This window comes from Crocodylus porosus, unplaced genomic scaffold (assembly GCF_001723895.1).
Source record: "Crocodylus porosus isolate Cpor-Errol unplaced genomic scaffold, CroPor_comp1, whole genome shotgun sequence".
NCBI classification, from domain to species: Eukaryota; Metazoa; Chordata; order Crocodylia; family Crocodylidae; genus Crocodylus; species Crocodylus porosus.
In genome coordinates this window covers 7644045-7660689 of record NW_017728939.1, presented here as the reverse complement: position 1 = coordinate 7660689, position 16645 = coordinate 7644045, and positions in this window count along the sequence as shown.

Sequence of the window (16645 nt, the reverse complement as noted above, 5' to 3'; positions counted from 1 at the left end):
CAGAGGGAAAATAGCCCTCCACTCCTTTGCCCACTGGAGCTGACTGCAGGCCAGGTGGCAGTGCTGGTGCTGGTGCTGGTGCTGGCGCTGGCAAGGGGTTGCATCTGATTGCAGAGCCGTGCTTAGAGCAGAGCAACGCTCTGCTCCTGGCTGTTTCTAGGGACCTTGCACTGAGCTGGACAAATGCTGATCCGTGTTAGTGCTAGCTTGGAGTTGGGAGCAGTCACATCCTTAATCTAGAAACCTTTTCTCACTGTCCCCCCCCAACCTGCACAGCTGTGACTTGCTGCTGGAGGCCTGGGGAGCAGAGGCAGGACTAGGAGTTGTAGCTGTGAGTTGCCACTGGAGGGCTGGTGAGCCAGGACAGGACTTTATCCCTGCTCTGTGAGCAGGGGTGTGAGAGATCCTGGGATACTGGAGGACTCCATCTGGGGAGTGGCCCCACAGAGCTGGGGTAGTGCGGCTCAGAGATAATCCTCCCCTGGAGTGGCGTAACTTTGAGCCGCCTAACGAGCGCTTAAAACCGCTTCAAGGCGTTAATGTGCAGACCATCCAGGGACGAAGAGCTCCAGGAGTTGCCCAAAATTACTGTGTAATGAGGCCTTTCTGCTGGCCAGGACCTCACATCCTAGTCAAGCATGAGGTTGAGGTGCCCCTTTGCAGCGGGCACCTGCATGTGACCCCCCAGCTCTCCATAAGCCCCTGCATCGGGGCAGCTGCTCTCACTGTCAGTGATTTTCAACCATTGCCACCCTGGAATGCCTTGGGATCCTTTCAGGGATGGCCTGCAGTGTTATTGCTGCTAGGGCTCCCCCCATGATCCACAAGATAAACCCAGAGATTGCAAAGCAGCCTGGTGTTAAAACCACTCTGCCCTGCTGCAGGCTTTCTGAGTCCGTTGCAGCAGAAGAACTGCTCTGTTATTTTTTTTTAGTCAAAAAATGCATGAACACTAAAAACTGACATTTTCCGAGGGGGCCCTTGAGTCTAATGAGGGGGACCTTGCATCTAAAATGGTTGAGAACCACTGGGTTATGGTGACCTGAGGTCTACCGGTGGTCACTACCAGCACGGCACAGGCTGGGGATGGAGGGGATAGTCTCCTACAGGTAAGATCCATGTGAGAGTCCCTTTAAAGGGGAAACACCCCACTGGTTTCATAGTTTCTAGAGTCGGAAGGGACCTGAGCAGATCATCGAGGTCGACCCCCTGCCATGGCAGGCAAGAGTACTAATGTTCAAGGGAAGGATGTCGAATCTGCTGTGGCATGAAGGGAAGGATCTTAACTTTCTTTTAAGATTTGGGAAAGAGGGAGGTGGCACCTGGCATACATTTTTTGACTAAAAAAAATAACAGAGCAGCTCTTCTGCTGCAAAGGACTCAGAAAGCCTGCAGCAGGGCAGAGTGGTTTTAACACCAGGCTGTCTTTGCAATCTCTGGGTTTATCTTGTGGATCATGGGGGGAGCCCTAGCAGCAATAACACTGCAGGCCGTCTCTTCTAGGGAGAGGACTCATTCACCTCTCCCTAGACGAGTCCGGCTTGCTCTGTGTTCCTCTAGGACTGTTCATTGCTCCCACATTGCTTTTTCTTGATCCAGGCTGTGGTCTGCACTCGGGTGGCACAGCTATGAAGCTGACTCATGTTGGATGTGGTGGAAAATCCCTCGGGGAACTGACAGGTTTGGTCTTCGTAGTTTCAGAGCTTCGCCGTTTTAGGGGCTGGAAGGGACCTTACAGATCATCGGGTCCAGCCCCTTCATCCTAGGCTGCCTTGGGACCCAAATGACAGTGCTCATGAAGTGTCTCTCTCCCCTCCTTTCTATCAGGGCTGCCCCATGTTTGCCAGTGGCCTGTAGGACCGTGACCTCCAGCGCAAAATCCATGTGCGAGCTGCACACCCTGCATCCGGGGTAAGGGCCTGACGAGACTTGATGCATCCCCGAAATACCTGGCAGCCGGCGTCCCTCTCCTGTGAAAAGATTCCAGTTCCCATGATGGCGAGAAATTGCCTCTGCCTTGCCATCGAACCGGGCAGAGGCCTCATTTCACACCAGAAGGCCGGGTTCCTTTTCTCCCGTATGCCCCTGCGACCCCAGCCTAAGTGCAGGGGGGCTGGACCCGATGATCCCTTCCAGCCCCTAACAACTATGAAACCATTGGCTTGGCAAGGACCAAGCAGTAAGGAGCTGAGCTCTGCTCTGGTGTGAGATAGCTCCATGCAGTTCCAGTGCAGCTGAAAGAAAAAAAAGGAGGTTTCCCCACTTACACCACAGCCACATTTGGCCCCAAGACCTTTTTCTCTTGGGTGCAGCAAATAGCTCCCCACCCCCTCCACCCCCTTTGACTGTGACTAAGCCCAGCCGCTCTGATACACACCCGACGTAGGGTATGTGATGTGTCCACAGACCAGGGTGGATTTCTGCTCCGCCTTAGCATCTGTGTTCTGCTTAACCAGGCTGCGTGGATGAGCTGTGCTTGTCCCTGGGACCGGGCTGGCTGCCAACCGCCGCGCTGGAAGAAGGGAGCCACTCTGCTGATCTCTCGTGTCAGGTAGGACGCTATCGCTGGGCGCAGGGCTTTGATGCAATCTGTTGCAATTAATTTCATGCCCAAATTCCATCTCCGGCGTGGGCTGAATGGCCTATTTATCCGGCGGGGGGAGGACGTGTGCTCTGAGCCTGCAGAACTGTATCCTAGCCGGTGATCAAATATTCAGGTGACATCTGTAGGACGCTGCACAATGAAAGTATTTAAGCTTCATGCAACTTTAAATTAAACCCTGTCTAATAGCTTTTCTAATGGGTTTATCCTGCCCAAAATAGCTGCGCTTGGTTAGGAAAACAGCAGGGCTTTGCGGCACAATGTTTGGCTTGTCAGCGAGGTAAATGGCCTAGCACGTGCCTGACGCTCCGCTTCGTGAGGCCTAATGCTCCTCTTCGGCCCCGAGCCAGCCACACCATCCAGCCCTGCTCTGCTTTTGGTCTTTTGGGCCCCGACCAGAGGCTGTTGAAAGCAAGGGGAGGTTTTTCATTGGTTTAGCTGCTTATTGGCTCTGGACCTGCACTGGCCTAAGGCCTGGGAGAGTTAATGTGGTCACGGGCACCGTAGCAAATGCATAGTACATGGCACCAGCGTTGTACGGTAGATGCACATGACTGCTTCCGAGCACCTGGGCTCTGATGGCCGTCGTCTTGTCTGCTATGCTCCAGGGCCTGCTAAGACCTCATTGTTATGTCCCATCTGCCATCTCCCCAGCCTGCCCCTGTGGCCCCCTGGCAGGCTCTCACAGGGCTGGGACATTGAAAGCTGCCTGCTGGCCGAGACGCAGAGAAGGACTTGACCTGAGGTGCCAGGTGCTCACCTTGCTTCCAGCACCAGAAGGTGCAGCTCCCCTGGCCCTGGGATTGGGTCCCGAGGAGCCATACCCCACTGCTGTGCAGGGGCCTGGTGCTCACCCAGTGCTGTGGCCAGAGTCCAGTGCTGGCTGTTGTGTTTTTGCTTGCTGTTGGCATCCTATGCATCTGCTCCTGCCTAAAATGTCCCATGGGGTGGCTCTAGCTATTGCGCTCCACCCCAGACCTAGCTGCATCTTAGTGGTAACGCTTCTCTACCTCCCTGATGGGGAGGCTGCTGGTGGCCTTCACTGAGTGGGGTCCTGGAGCGCCTCTGGCTGGGTGCTGCATGCCTGAACTCAGTGAGAGACCCAGATCCCCATGCCACAGTCAGGATCAGGCCCCTAGCATGCCCTGAGATGGGCAGAGGAGGGCAAACTACCTCTTGTAACATGGGCTGGCATAAAGGCATCTGGAAGGGTGTGGGGCTGAGGCCTCTTCCTGTGGTCTTCAACAGAGACGGGGTCAAGTCCCGGAGCCTTTCCCCAAAATGTTTGTCCTGTTCTTGCTCTTCTTGAGACCTGCAGCCACATCTGAGCTCTCGCATGCTGGCAGTGGGAACGGACTTGCCTCCAAGCACCACGGACCCAGTGGGACAGGGACGAAGGGGGCATCTGTTTAAATCCATGGCACTTTGGCTTGGCAGAGACGTGGCTGCATTTTGGGGCCCCGAGGCTGAAAGGAAGCAGACACAGCTGTCCCTGTGGCAACAGGAGGATGCTTTTACCCCTCTCCTGCGGATAGCCCATCTGAAGCCCTCCCAGAGGGAGCGGTACCATTTTAGCTCAGCACACAGCTCCGCTGTTAAGCGCAGCAGCCGTGACAGCTGTAACGAGGCCATCCCTCCCCGCCCTCAATAACTCGGCTGCTTTATTCCACATCCGGCTCAAATTGAGACATAAAAGCTGCCAGTCTCAATTCCTATTCCCTACCCCGAGAGACAGAGGGTTACATTGGCTGGCAGCTTCTATGCTGGGTGGGGAGGAGTTGATCCTTAGCTGATGTAAGTGACCCCTGGACTGGGAGAAATAATGGGATATATATATTTTGAATGGGAGAAGGTAACATTTTATGGGACACTTTGCCTTGCAGGGGTGTTATGGGGCCTCATAAAGCAGAGTGCGTGGGCTGAGTGTAGTCATTGAATGCCGGGTCCCTACCAGGGGACCGGGAACTGTTAAATGGGTCCATTTCTATGGTGCTGCCTAGGGTCTTACTCCAGATGCTGCATTTGGATGAAAAGCCATAAGCCAAATGCATGATGCTATCTTTGCAGTCTCTCTGTGTAGGGGGCATGGTATGCTGGTTGACAGGGGTCTTAATACGTAGCAGTTGTTAGCATGCAGTAGGCCCGCTCCACCCCTGTTATACCATCCTCTCTTCATGTTCTAGTGCACGATGCTTCCAGCTCCTGTTACTCATGGCTGTAACAGGCCTACAGAGAGTTAACGCATGACTAACATAGAGGTTATCTCCGTACGAAGCGCCACGGTAGTCTCCAGAGAGTTCATGGCTGTGATGCAAGGCCAGGACTCTTGGTTTCCATCCCGTGCATCACACAAGATTTCCCTGGGGTTCGGAGCCCTAGGAGGTGGCTGGTGACTCAAGCCTCCTTTTTTGCAGGCTCTTTGTCTTCCAGGTTTCGTTTAATCAAAATAATCTTTTCTCTCCCTCCACCAGGAAATTGCCTGGGTCTGAGGCCTCTCCCTGCAGGGACCTTGGTTGGCAGCACGACCAGAATGGAGCATGTCTGCATTGCACTCAGATGACTTTCCCCAGCGAACACCAGCCATGAGAGCTCATTTTTGTCGCCTTTTCTTCTACAGCAGGTTGGACTTGCTCTGGGTTGAGGCCCTTGCCTCGCAGAGCATACCCCAAGGTAGGCCTAGGAGGCAAGACTTATAAGTTTAGGTGAAAGAGCTAGGGTTACTTAGTCTGGAGTCTTCCCCAAAGGGTGGGATGTAATGACTGTCTTCAGATACCTGAAGGACCATCACAAAGAAGATGAAGATGGGCTTTTCTCTGTGGCCATAGGGGATGGGACTAGAAGCAGTGGCCTCAGATTGCAGCAGAGGAAATTGAGGTTGGAGAGGAGGAAGTTTCTGGCTGTGGCGGTGGTCAGGCCTTGGAACAAGCTGTCTAGTGCGGTCGTGGGATTGCCAGCCCTGGAAACTTTCAAAGGCAGGTTGGACGCTGGACTGGGATGATCCTGCCTTGAGCCTCGACTAGATGACCTCATGAGGTCCCTTCCAGCCCCACTTTCTGGTGATCCTAAGGTGCCCGCCACCTTGTTCTGTTGGTGTTCTCCAGGTAATCGCTCCAGCCACTGCATTTGCTGGTGGAGCCAGATACAAGAGTTTTAGGCAGAGCACAGCTGGGGGAGATGTCAAACTACCTGGGAGAGGTGAAGCAGGAGTGTCCAGCTCCTCTGTGTGACACGAGCTCTTCCTCTCTGCCTCTCCGCGTGTTCAGAATTGCCTCTTTCTCTCTACTGGAGCCGTGAGCGGCGTGAAGCGAGTGCCGAGCCGACCCTGCTCCGTACGTCTTCCACCGCAAATAACCCGGGCAGAACCATCTTCCCCAGAAACCTTCCCAGAGATGTTTTCTTTGGCTTCCCCTCGCAGCTCAGCGGTCCTGGCTGGATTGCCAGCTTGCTTTGGCCAAAGACAATCCATTGCGAGCTTTAAACAGCTCTGTCCAAAGTACTGAGTGTGGGTCATGAATGCCCTGGGATTATCCCCATCCCTTGGCTATTCAGTCATGTTTCTCCCCATCCCCTTTGAAGTGGGCACGTCTCAGATGTCCTGGAGAGTAGAAGCCGGTCCTCCTTGCAGTGCCATTGTCACCGCGTTGGGCAGTGCCCCGCTCTGGCAGAATCAGTGTCCGGGCTCCGGGCAGCAGTGTTTGTCTTTCCCCTTCCTCCCCAGAGGCTCAGATATTTACAGCCCTTTTGTGCCATGGCAGTGGCTTCTGGTTTCCATTAGCTTTTGCAAAGCTTTCCTGGCGCTGGTTGGAAAAGGCTATGGAGACCTGGTGCCCCTGGGAGTCTGTTGCTAGATGGGACTCATCTGTCTCTTGTGCCTTAGGGGCTGTGGCTGGATTTGAAGCATCTCCGTGTTGAGCGAGAGGTTCCTACAGCCAGCCAGGAGAGGACCCCCTGCGTGCGCACCACCTGGGGAGGAGACGGCTCCAGTTAGGCTGTTTTCCCAGCAATGACATTGAGAACGAACCTTATTTGGAAACCCAATGGAGGCAACACGCTGGGCTGATGGCATCGGTGCACACAAAGGCCACTGGCCAGCCCTGATTCCTGCACCAGGACTTGTGGAGCTGCCCACAGAGCCCCATGGAGCGAGTGTCCCTCATGTGCTTAACCCATGGACAGTTCAGCTCGGAGATCAGATGAGGGGATGTATTCATATGGGATCCTCTCAGCCTCTCCAGGTTAAGCTGAGCGGCCAAAAGCTGCTGCCAATTCAGCAGCCCCTGTGAGAGGTTTTAACCTCCAGCTGCAGGGAGAGGGTGAGTGATGCCACGAGCCCATGCGGTGGCAGGTAAGATTCTGGAAAAAACTTTTTTTTCTTCATTCTGCTTTCCCAAAGCAACCTGCGTGTTTTATTTGGGGGAAGGGTACATGAATAATTATGGTAGTTTTATTGGTTTATTTGCAGAGAGACCATGGGAAGCAGCTGCTGATTGGAAGTGGAGCCCCTTTTATTGGACGAGCTGGCCAGTGGAGACATCTCCGGGGCCACTTGACGTTGCCCCTGACCTCTGACCGGGGAGCGAAACATGGTGGGGTTGGAAAGGCGCTGCCTCGGGGCATCTCCACTAACCATTTTTGCTCAGCTGCCTGCTTCGGGCTCTGGTCCAGCAACAACAGGGAGGGACACGTCCCTGCAGGCGCCGATAGCTCAGTTATCACCTCGGCGCGGGTGCAGGCAATGAAGCCAGGCAGGTTGCAAAAGCAGATCCCGCTTAGCAGCAGAGCCGCAGCGGTGGTGGCCAAGTGCTCTGCTAGATGGAGGCCTGGAGCAGCCGGCCCCCCTGAAGGGAGCAAGCCAAGGGGAAAGCAAGTCCGCGTGGAAAACTCCAGCACTGGCAGCCTCCGCCCGCTCCCCAGCCTGCTAAGCATCCTGTTTGCATTGGTAATTGCACCAGCCCCGAGCTTGGCTCCAATTCTCCTTAAAGCAGCAGGGGAACAAGGCCAAATTCGGTCTCGTCTTGGTTCTCCGCGGCCCTAATGGTGTCAAACGCCATTGAAGCTCTCTGCCTCACTGCCTGCGCTCCGGCAGGGCTGAGTTTGCTGCTGTCGGGGAACAGCAATCGCTGACTGGAGGTCTCGCTCTCCCAAGCAGCCGGCTACTGAGTTTCCCCTTTTTGTTGCAGCCACGCTGGGGTTTCTGGGCCCGATGAACCAGGCCCGATGAAGAGTTGTGCCCGGGACGGCTTTCTGTAAAGCCCCACCAGCTGCGTCTCTCAAGGACATGACTGAGCAGAGCTGGACCCATCTTCCTGGCACTCCCAGCTGGTGTGCCTGACTCAGGGGATCTGCATGGATAACAAGTGAATTCCTCATTCAAAGGAGCAGTGGAAGGAAGGTGCTGAGAGCGGCGGTGCATCTAACTGCCTCTGTTCATTGCAGGTGGCATGAACCAGCCAGGTGGCATCTCCCTAATCTGCTCTTGACATTTCCAGTGCCCTTCTGAAAGGCTCTGCCCTTTATCTCCTGGTGGTGCGAAGGAGAGGGCTTGCCAGGGCTCCTGGCTGGAGGAGTTGGGAGAGTTGCATGGAAGGGACCCTATTGCCCGAATGTGCCGGGCACTGGCACTCGGACAATTCAGCCCCTTGAAAGTGTCTGTGGGTAGAAGCTGCAGCTTCTGGGCACCCAAAGCGACTGGCTTGTGTCCTGCACGTTCCAGCTCGGGTGCATCTGAGCACTGCTCCATCGTGCCTGGGGTTTTCCTCCTTCCTGCTGTCAGTGAGGGTCTGGGCCAACTCCCACTGATCCCTGGATCGCTTGATCCCTGAGTCTAGGCACCATTTCAGTCCTACCCCAGCCCTTTGTTCTGGATGATATCTGTGCTCTGGTCCCTGCTGGGTGAATTTTGCCTGGAAGGAAGAACTCGCACCCACTTCCAAACTGCCTCGCTGTGATTCTGCGTGGAAGGAGAGGAAAAAGGCAGCCTTTCCAGCATTTCTGATCTGCGTCATCCCTGCCATTAGACGGTTCCAGTCCCTGAAGGCTGACGGGGATCCAAAAGTCTTGATGAAACGGCTTTGCTCTGATGAGAAGTACTGGGCAGCGACACGATGGGCAGCGGCAGCCAGTGACGGAGGGACTGGGCACTGCTTGGTGGCAGATGGCCCTGGCACCAGTGCATTATCCCAAGGGAAACCACAGAGCTGCAAGCCCTCACCGGCATCACCGCAGCAGGCCACACAACATGTTTGCACTGGATTCGTTAGCCTTTCCCCGGGTGTTTCAGGAAAGAAAAGCTGGGGGCAGGGAGGGACGCAAAACACGTTTCTACACCAGTGTATCTTGCTTGATTCCAGTGTAGGAAGTATCTGAAGGCCCAGATTAAAGAATCTGGCATGGAGGGTGCTTGCCTGTAGTTTTTCTGGGGGTATCCAAATCCCCAGACCTTCGGGCTTGGGCCTGCACACAGGGTGCCTGCCAGTGGATCTGGGAGTAGCTGAAGTCCCAGGGGAGCGGCTGGGACAGAGGATGCTCACCGGTGGTTGTGCCATACCTGGTGTTTAGAGCAATCGAGTTCTGCCTGCTCAGCCGATGTGCTTTTTGGAATGATTAAGTTCTACTCAGTTGATATGATCTGGAACTGATTTGACCTGGAAGATGAAGTATATTTATTAAAAAAACCCCAAAACAACTGCCTTTTTATTCTTGGTCGCCCGGTCCCCTGGCCTCTGCTTCCCTCTGTTTGCTCATCCCCATCAGTCGTTTGAGACCTCTGTGCTTTATGTAGACACGTTCAGCTTGCTGGAAAAAAGTCCCAGAGTCAACGCCAGCTTCCTTGACTCCGAAACGCAGCGGGTGAGGGCAGCATCCAAGGCTGGGGCATGGCAGTGGCAGTGTTTTGTTCAGGTCTGTGCCACGAGGCTCTTCTGCCAGCAGCAAGGCAGGGGGAGGGATTACTGTGGGGGAAAAGACCACAGCTGAAGTGGCTGCATCTCCATTGCTCCCAGCTGCGAGGCCTAGACTGCTGGCACCCAGGTGGGCACTGGGACCCCTGACGAGACCAGCAATAGCATGGCCCCTGGGTGTGCGGCACCTCTTCCTCCCAGCTGCGGATGCCTGTGTTAGTAGCCGGTGTTGCTCCCTTTGCTCAGAGTCGCCTGGAGCACGTTGGCTGAGCCCTGCCCTCCACCCCTGGGGAGGGGGCATCTCCTGGTCCTCCTTGTAGATGGAAACTGAGGCACAGAGCAGGAGCCAAGGGTGGAGGTTGGCAGCAAGTCGGCAGCAAGACAGATGGGCGAATCCAGCAGCTGCTGCTGTTCAGGGTGGTCGTTCACAGCTGGGTGGGGAGGGGGTGCTGACGTGCCCAGCCTGAGCGTGCACTGGTCCATGGGTGACCCCACCTTCCTTGAGGCCGGAGGCTGTGGTGCAGCCAGCCCACGGCTCTTTGCGGCAGCAGGGACCATTGCCCTCTGCCAGGCGGAGGCCCTGCTGACACGGGCTGCAGGCATGGGGGCTCCTAGGAAGGGCCTGTGGGATCCCCTCCCTCCCTGTGTCTGTAGCCCTATATCCTGTCCAGGGGCTGGAGGTGGTGATTATCCCAGTGCAGTAGTTGCTCTCTGGGACCTCTCTTCCCAGATGCAATAAGCCCACGGTCTCTTACCAAGTCTGGCATAGAGCAAGCTGCCCCCACCTGCTCCCTGCAGCCCAGCTTCAACACACGAGCAAGCAAGATGCCCCCTTCTGCTGACAAACCTTGGTCCTGCCTTGCCAAGCTGCAGCACAGCTGTCCTGGCTCCTTCAGTCCAGCCTAATCCTGCTGACCTAGGTGGTGGGAACTGGGGTCTGGGTGCCATCTGTGGCGGGCCAGCAGGGGGTGCTCCTGGGTTGAGCCGGCCACCTTCCAGGCTCCGAATGCCTCCCTAGGGGCACCTTAAATCCGGCCGACCCCCCTCTTCCTAGAGCACACTCGCTAGCCTGGGGGTAACGTAGCTGCCACCACCCCGAGAAGGGACTGTCTTGGCCCTGTGTCCTCAGGGAAACACAGGCCTAAAGTCCTACGGGTACTCGACCCAGTACAGGCACTTGGGGCACTTCCCCAAGTCAGGGGGCAAAAAAGTAAAGTTTCCCTTAGTTCGCAGACCCAAGTGGTCTCCTGGGCATAATTTAGACCCATCCCTCAATAAGTCTCCTACACCAGTCACAAAAGGAGAACTTTATTGATTACAGGGATAGAGTGAAAATAGGGTACAGGATTGAGCAATATCCTAGAAATCCTAAAAAGCAAACAGTGTGGCTGAGGTAGCCTTTTGATCATGCATCTGAGTTACTGCCAGCTAGGTATCTACCCAGATCTCATGTAGCTTACTCACAAGCATCTTCCAGAGGCAGGTGAAGTTTCCCTTTGGAGGCAGGCCGTTTCTGGCTCGTGAGTTGTCGGGGGAGCGAGCCAGTTTCAGATGGTAAAGCTCCTCTGAGTCCCCCGCATGGCTGCTGCCCCCTCCTCCTGGGCAGTCCTAACTTATATAGCCCCTGTGACCTCATTCACCTGGTCCAGTGGAGGCCAGCTCCGGTTGGCTGTCAGCCAACCAATTTGAAATACATCACTAGTTGCTGGGCAGACTCCAGCCCACCAGGTAGATGCCCCTCACCCAGGTAGCCGATACCAGTCACGTGGGCAAAGGGAGCAGGTTCCCCCCTCCCTCAGGGATGTAGCCAGCTCAGGTTACCTAAAGAGACAGGGTAAGAGTGCGCCTCCTCTGCTGGGCCCATCCTAAGCAAATGGTCGCAGCACAGAGATTTTGGGAAGAAACTAAGGTGGCTTTCTGCCACACCATCCCACCCACTCACCTCACCTCTCCCCACCCAGGAAGGGATCGTTGCCAGGCCCTGGCAGGGTCACTGCTGGATGGTCCCACATTGCTCTCCGTCTCCTTCGTGGCTGGTGGAAGCGCTGGCCGCCAGGCTCCTGGCAGCATCCCTTGAACGCAAGTGTCCAGTCCCTGCCCAAGGGCTCATGCACCCCCCCATGCCACCTAAACAGCAAAGGAGGCTGGCAGGGGCTAGACCAGAGATGCGTGTGTATGTCAAGGGGTTGTAGCGCTCTAGAGCGTTTCTCCCTTGAATTCTCCATTGCTTCTCTGCCGCACCATGGGAGCATCCCTGCCGTCTCAGCCTGGTGCAGTTAGCCCTGATCCGCAGGCAGGGATCCCAAGGGAGCGCCGGTGCCTGTCGGTGCAGCCGGGCACAGGGGACACACGCGTCTGGGCTGTGAGGGGGTGGCCGCAGCGCTGCTCGCTGGCTGCAGGTGCTGGAGCTAATGGGCCCCAAGCTGTCACTCCTGCACATGGGCCCTGGCTCTTCCCCTGCCACCCCGTCCCAGTGCTGCAGCTGAGAGGCAGTGTCTAGGCTGCTGGTTCTCCATGCCAGGCACCAGGAGCTGCAGATCTTGCAGCGGGGGGTCCTCCATAATTGGGAGAGTGCTGGGAGTCTTAAACAGAGTGGAAATCCCTCTTCTCAGGTAAGTGGGGGCTGGAATGGGGGGGGAACAACAGGGATGATGGGGACTCAGGACACCCGGCTTCATGTCTGCTACAGATGCCTTGAGTGGGGGGGGGTACTTTATCACTAAGTGCCTCAGTTTCCCCATCTGTAGAATGGGGAGAACAAGCTCTGCTTGCAATGCAGAGCCCAGCTGCTACTTCAGCAGTGCCCAGACAGCCCCCAGGCGCTGTACAGCCAGGACAGATGGGGCACTGCCTTCCCCTCAGAGCTGGCAGCAAAGGTGGGTTGGTCAGGTCCCTCTTCCCAAGCCTGGACAGAAGGCATTAACAGATGGGACAAGCGACACGTGCATGGGAAGGGGGGGTCATTAGAGCAGCAATTGCAGGGCAGTGGAGGCTTGGGGAAGGGGCAAGAAAGTCTCCAGAGGCAGGGATAGGACCCAGGCATCCTGACACTCCTCCCTTGGCTCTGCTCAGCCCCAGCTCTGGGCCGGGAACCTTCCCCGCAGCTGGAGCCTGCACCAAGGCCTGGAAGGAGGGACTGGCAACTCCAGCCTGGGTGCCCAGCCCAGGGAGCCTGGCTGGTGCAAGGGGCTGCAGGCATCCCTCTGCACCAGGCCACGAGCCATCTGCGGGCCTGGGGCTCCACCTGGCGGGCAAAGCAGGGATCGCACACCAAGAGCAGCCTGCTTGCACAGCGGTGCCCGGTGGGGGTCCCTGTCCCTGAGCTCCTTTGGGGAAGGCAGCGGGGATGGGGGGCAGGAAACTTCTTAATTGCAGTTCTTCCCCTCCAGCCTGACCTCCTGTGCTCTGCTTTCTTCTCAGAGACCCCTGCCGCTGCCATTGCGGAGTCCCACAGAGCGACCCTCACCCAGAAGGCTCTTGGCCAGGTAGGGAAACTGAGGCAGGCATGCAGAGCTGGCTCATTCATAGTTTATTAGATGTTAGGGTCGGAAGGGAGCTAGTAGATCATTGACTCCGACCCCCTGCCCTGGGCAGGAATGAGTGCTGGGGTCAGATGACCTCAGCCAGATGTCTCGAATCTCCTCTCTTGCGGAGGCTGAAGAGGTTCAGGTCTCCCAGTCGGTCCACATAGGGTTTTTTCTGTAGGCCTTTAACCAGACGAGTGGCCCTCCTCTGAACCCTCTCCAGGCCATCCACATCCCTCCTGAAGTGCAGGGCCCTAAACTGGATGCAGCTCTCCAGCTGTGGCCTCACCAACGCGGGATAGAGGGGGAGGATCACCTCCCTGCACCTGTTTGTGATACACCTACTTGTGCAAGAAAGGGTGTGGGTAGCTTTACTTACCACCTCATCACACCAGTGACTCATGTTCATTTTGGACCTCTCCAAGATCCCTGTCCGCAGCTGTGCTACTTAGAGCGATGCCTCCCCGGCTGTAGGAGTGTTCATGTTTCTTCCTCCCCAGGTGCAACACATGACACTTATCCTTGTTAAACTGCATCCTGTTCTGTTTGGCCCATGTCCCCAGCCTGTCCAAATCAGCCTGGATTCGCTCCCTGCCGTCTAGTTTGTGTCCCTCCCCATGAAGTTTGGTGGCATCAGCAAACTTGGACAGGGTTGCACAGGTCTACTCCCTCGTCCAAGTCACTAATGAAGAAGTTGAATAGTACTGGTCCCAGTGTAGCACACCCCCCCAGTTTTTCTTTTTTTCTTTTTTCTTTTAAAATGCATTCCCAACCATTTCTGACTTTTCCTCTCCCTCTCTATTCCCTATAGACAATTATAAGTAAGCTAAGATGTAGGATAAGCTTTAACATTTTATTTTAGGTAGTCAGTTTTATTTTTCTCTCCCATCTTTGTAAATAAGTGCCCTGCTATTTTGATATAGATAGTCGCTGTTTTATAAGTGATAATTATTATGTTTGTATTAATTTTTTTACTGCTTTTATATTGTGTGATTACTGTGTTAGGCCTATATATGTAAGTTAGCATAAGTCATGTCAAGTTTCCATCTTGTAATGTCAAGCGTACATCTTGTGTCCCCTGATGTTGTAACTTATTACTCTTCCCAAATTATGCCTGTAAAACAGCAGGGTATTCGGATCCCACCGCTACCACCACGTGTGGCGGGCCAGTAGGGGGCGCTCCTGCATTGAGCCGCCCACCTCCCTGCGCCCGCCCACCTGCCAGGCTCCGAGTGTCTCCCTAGGGGCACCTTATGTCCGGCCGACCCCCTTACTGGAGCACACTCGCTAGCCTGGGGGTAACGTAGCTGCCACCACCCCGAGAGTGAGTCCATGGGATGGTAGAGAGCATGCAGAGAGCAGGAAGCCTGCCAAGTTTCAAGATTGTTGGAGGGGGTTGGGGGAACAGCATCCCAAGTTCTTGAAAGCAAAACTCATGTCATGTCTAGGTGTTACAACATAGCGAGGTGAAAACTGCAGGGCTGGTGGCTCTTACTGAGGCCACAAAGCTTCGGATCCGGAGGGGTGCTCTGCGCTGATCTTCTTGAAACTTGGCAGGCTCTGCAGCCTCAGCTGGGGCCCCCCAGCCCTGCAGTTTTCACCCTGCTGTGGTGTGACACACAGCCGTGACATGACTTTGGCTTTCAAGAATTTGGGGTACAGTTCCCCCATAAGCCAATTTTCTACCCACTGGACTGTGTACTAATCTACATTGCTTCTGTTTAGTTTATTTATAAGAATTGGGTGTGACGCTGTGTCAAAGGCCTTTTTAAAATCTAAGCAAATCACATCTACCTCTGTTCCTTCATCCGAGCATTTTGTGACCCAGTTGTAAAATGCAGCCAGTTTAGTTAGGCAGGATCTGCCTGCTATGAACCCATGCTGATTGCCCCTTAGCAGCATTTTATCCGCTGGTCCCCTACAAATGTGATCCTTAACAATTTTCTCAAAGGTCTTGCCAAGGATAGTTATCCAGTTCAACCTTCCTCTCCTTCTTGAAAATAGGTAGTTTCCAGTCCTCCAGGATCTGTCCTGAGCACCACGAGTGCTCACACAGTGCCAGCGGCTCGGCTATGGCTCCAGCCAATTCCCTAAGTACCCTCGGATGAAGATCATCAGGACCTGTTGACTTAAATACATTCAACCCCTCCAGGTGTCCCTTTACTAGGTCAGCATGAACGGTCAGTGGGTTGGTATCTATACTGGGCCCAATGGGTTGTGTATTTGTATTCGTGTCCAGGAACACGGATGCAAAGAAACCATTTGGAAGCTCCGCTTTGGCCATCCTATCTGTTACCAGTTGCCCTAGTTCATCCTGAAGGGGCCCTAAGTTACCCTGCACCTTCTTTTTGCTTTCCTTAATAACTTTTGCTGCCAGCCTAAGCTCCATTTATGCATTGGCTTTCCTCACTGCTTCCCTGCAAGCTTGAGCCAAGCAGGTATACTCCTCCTTGGTGGCAGCCCCCTGCTTTTACAGCCTGTAGGCATCTTTTTTTTCCCTCCAGGCTCTCCTGGATTTTCCTGCTCCACCAAGAGGGTTTCTTTGCTTTTTTTGCCCCCTTTTATGTGTACTGGGATGGTCCTTTTTTGTGCCTGCAGGATTAGTCCCTTGAGAAGCACCCACCCTTCCTGGACTCCCGTGTCTCCAAGGCTTTTACCAGTCAAGGCTTTCACCTGAGCTCCATGCAGCTGGGCTTCACCGGCATGCCCTGGGTCCCACCATGGGGAGCAGGGGGTGCTCCAGAGCCTGAATTCCCCACTGAGGGCTAGAGCTGCCCCCCAGCGACCAGCTGCCTACGCCCTGCTCCACCCAGCTGCTCTCCAAAGGGGCCAACAGCCCCCCCACCCCACCCTCGTCCCACAGTTTGGCTGGTATTGCCAGTCTTGGCTGCTTTCAAAGGCAAGGACCGGGCTCCGGCAGGAAGGCTGAACCCCAAGTGACAGGAGCAGCATGGGTGCCAAGGTGAGGTACGCTAGGCCCACAGAGACCTGGGCAAGCCTGGCCGAGGCTAGCAAGATCTGCGCCAGTCCCCCAGCAGTCAGGGGTGAGCAGTGGCATCCCCCATGCCCGGAGCACACAGAAACCCAGAGACTGCTGCTGCTGGTGTCACCAACCACCCTACCCATGGGAGAGCAGGTACCCCAGGGCATGCAGTGTGCAGGCCTCCTGCTACAAAAGGCAACACCCCCCCACCAGCTGCCTCCAAACTGCTGGAGACCCCTTACATCCTGGCCCTGAGAGCTGGAGCAGACAGAGGACCCAGCCGGGGTGCTGGGTGTCCTGCAGGGATGAAGATGATGCAGGGTCTGAGCCAGCTAGCAGGGGGCTGGGCAGCTGTCTGCAAGGTGCGCGAGCCTGGAGTGGGGCTGCGATGGGCTCTTAGTTGTTTCATAGCTTCGTAGTTGGTCGGGTCAGAAGGGACCTGAGCAGATCATCAAGTCCGACCCCCTGCCATGGCAGGAAGAATCCTTGGGTTGAATGACCCCGGTGAGGTGATTATTTAGCCTCCTTTTGAAGACCTCAAGGATAGGCGTGAGCACCACTTCCCTTGGAAGTTTGTTCCAGATCCTAGCCGCCCTGACTGTGACTAGTGTTTCCTGATGTCCAGCCTGAACCTGCT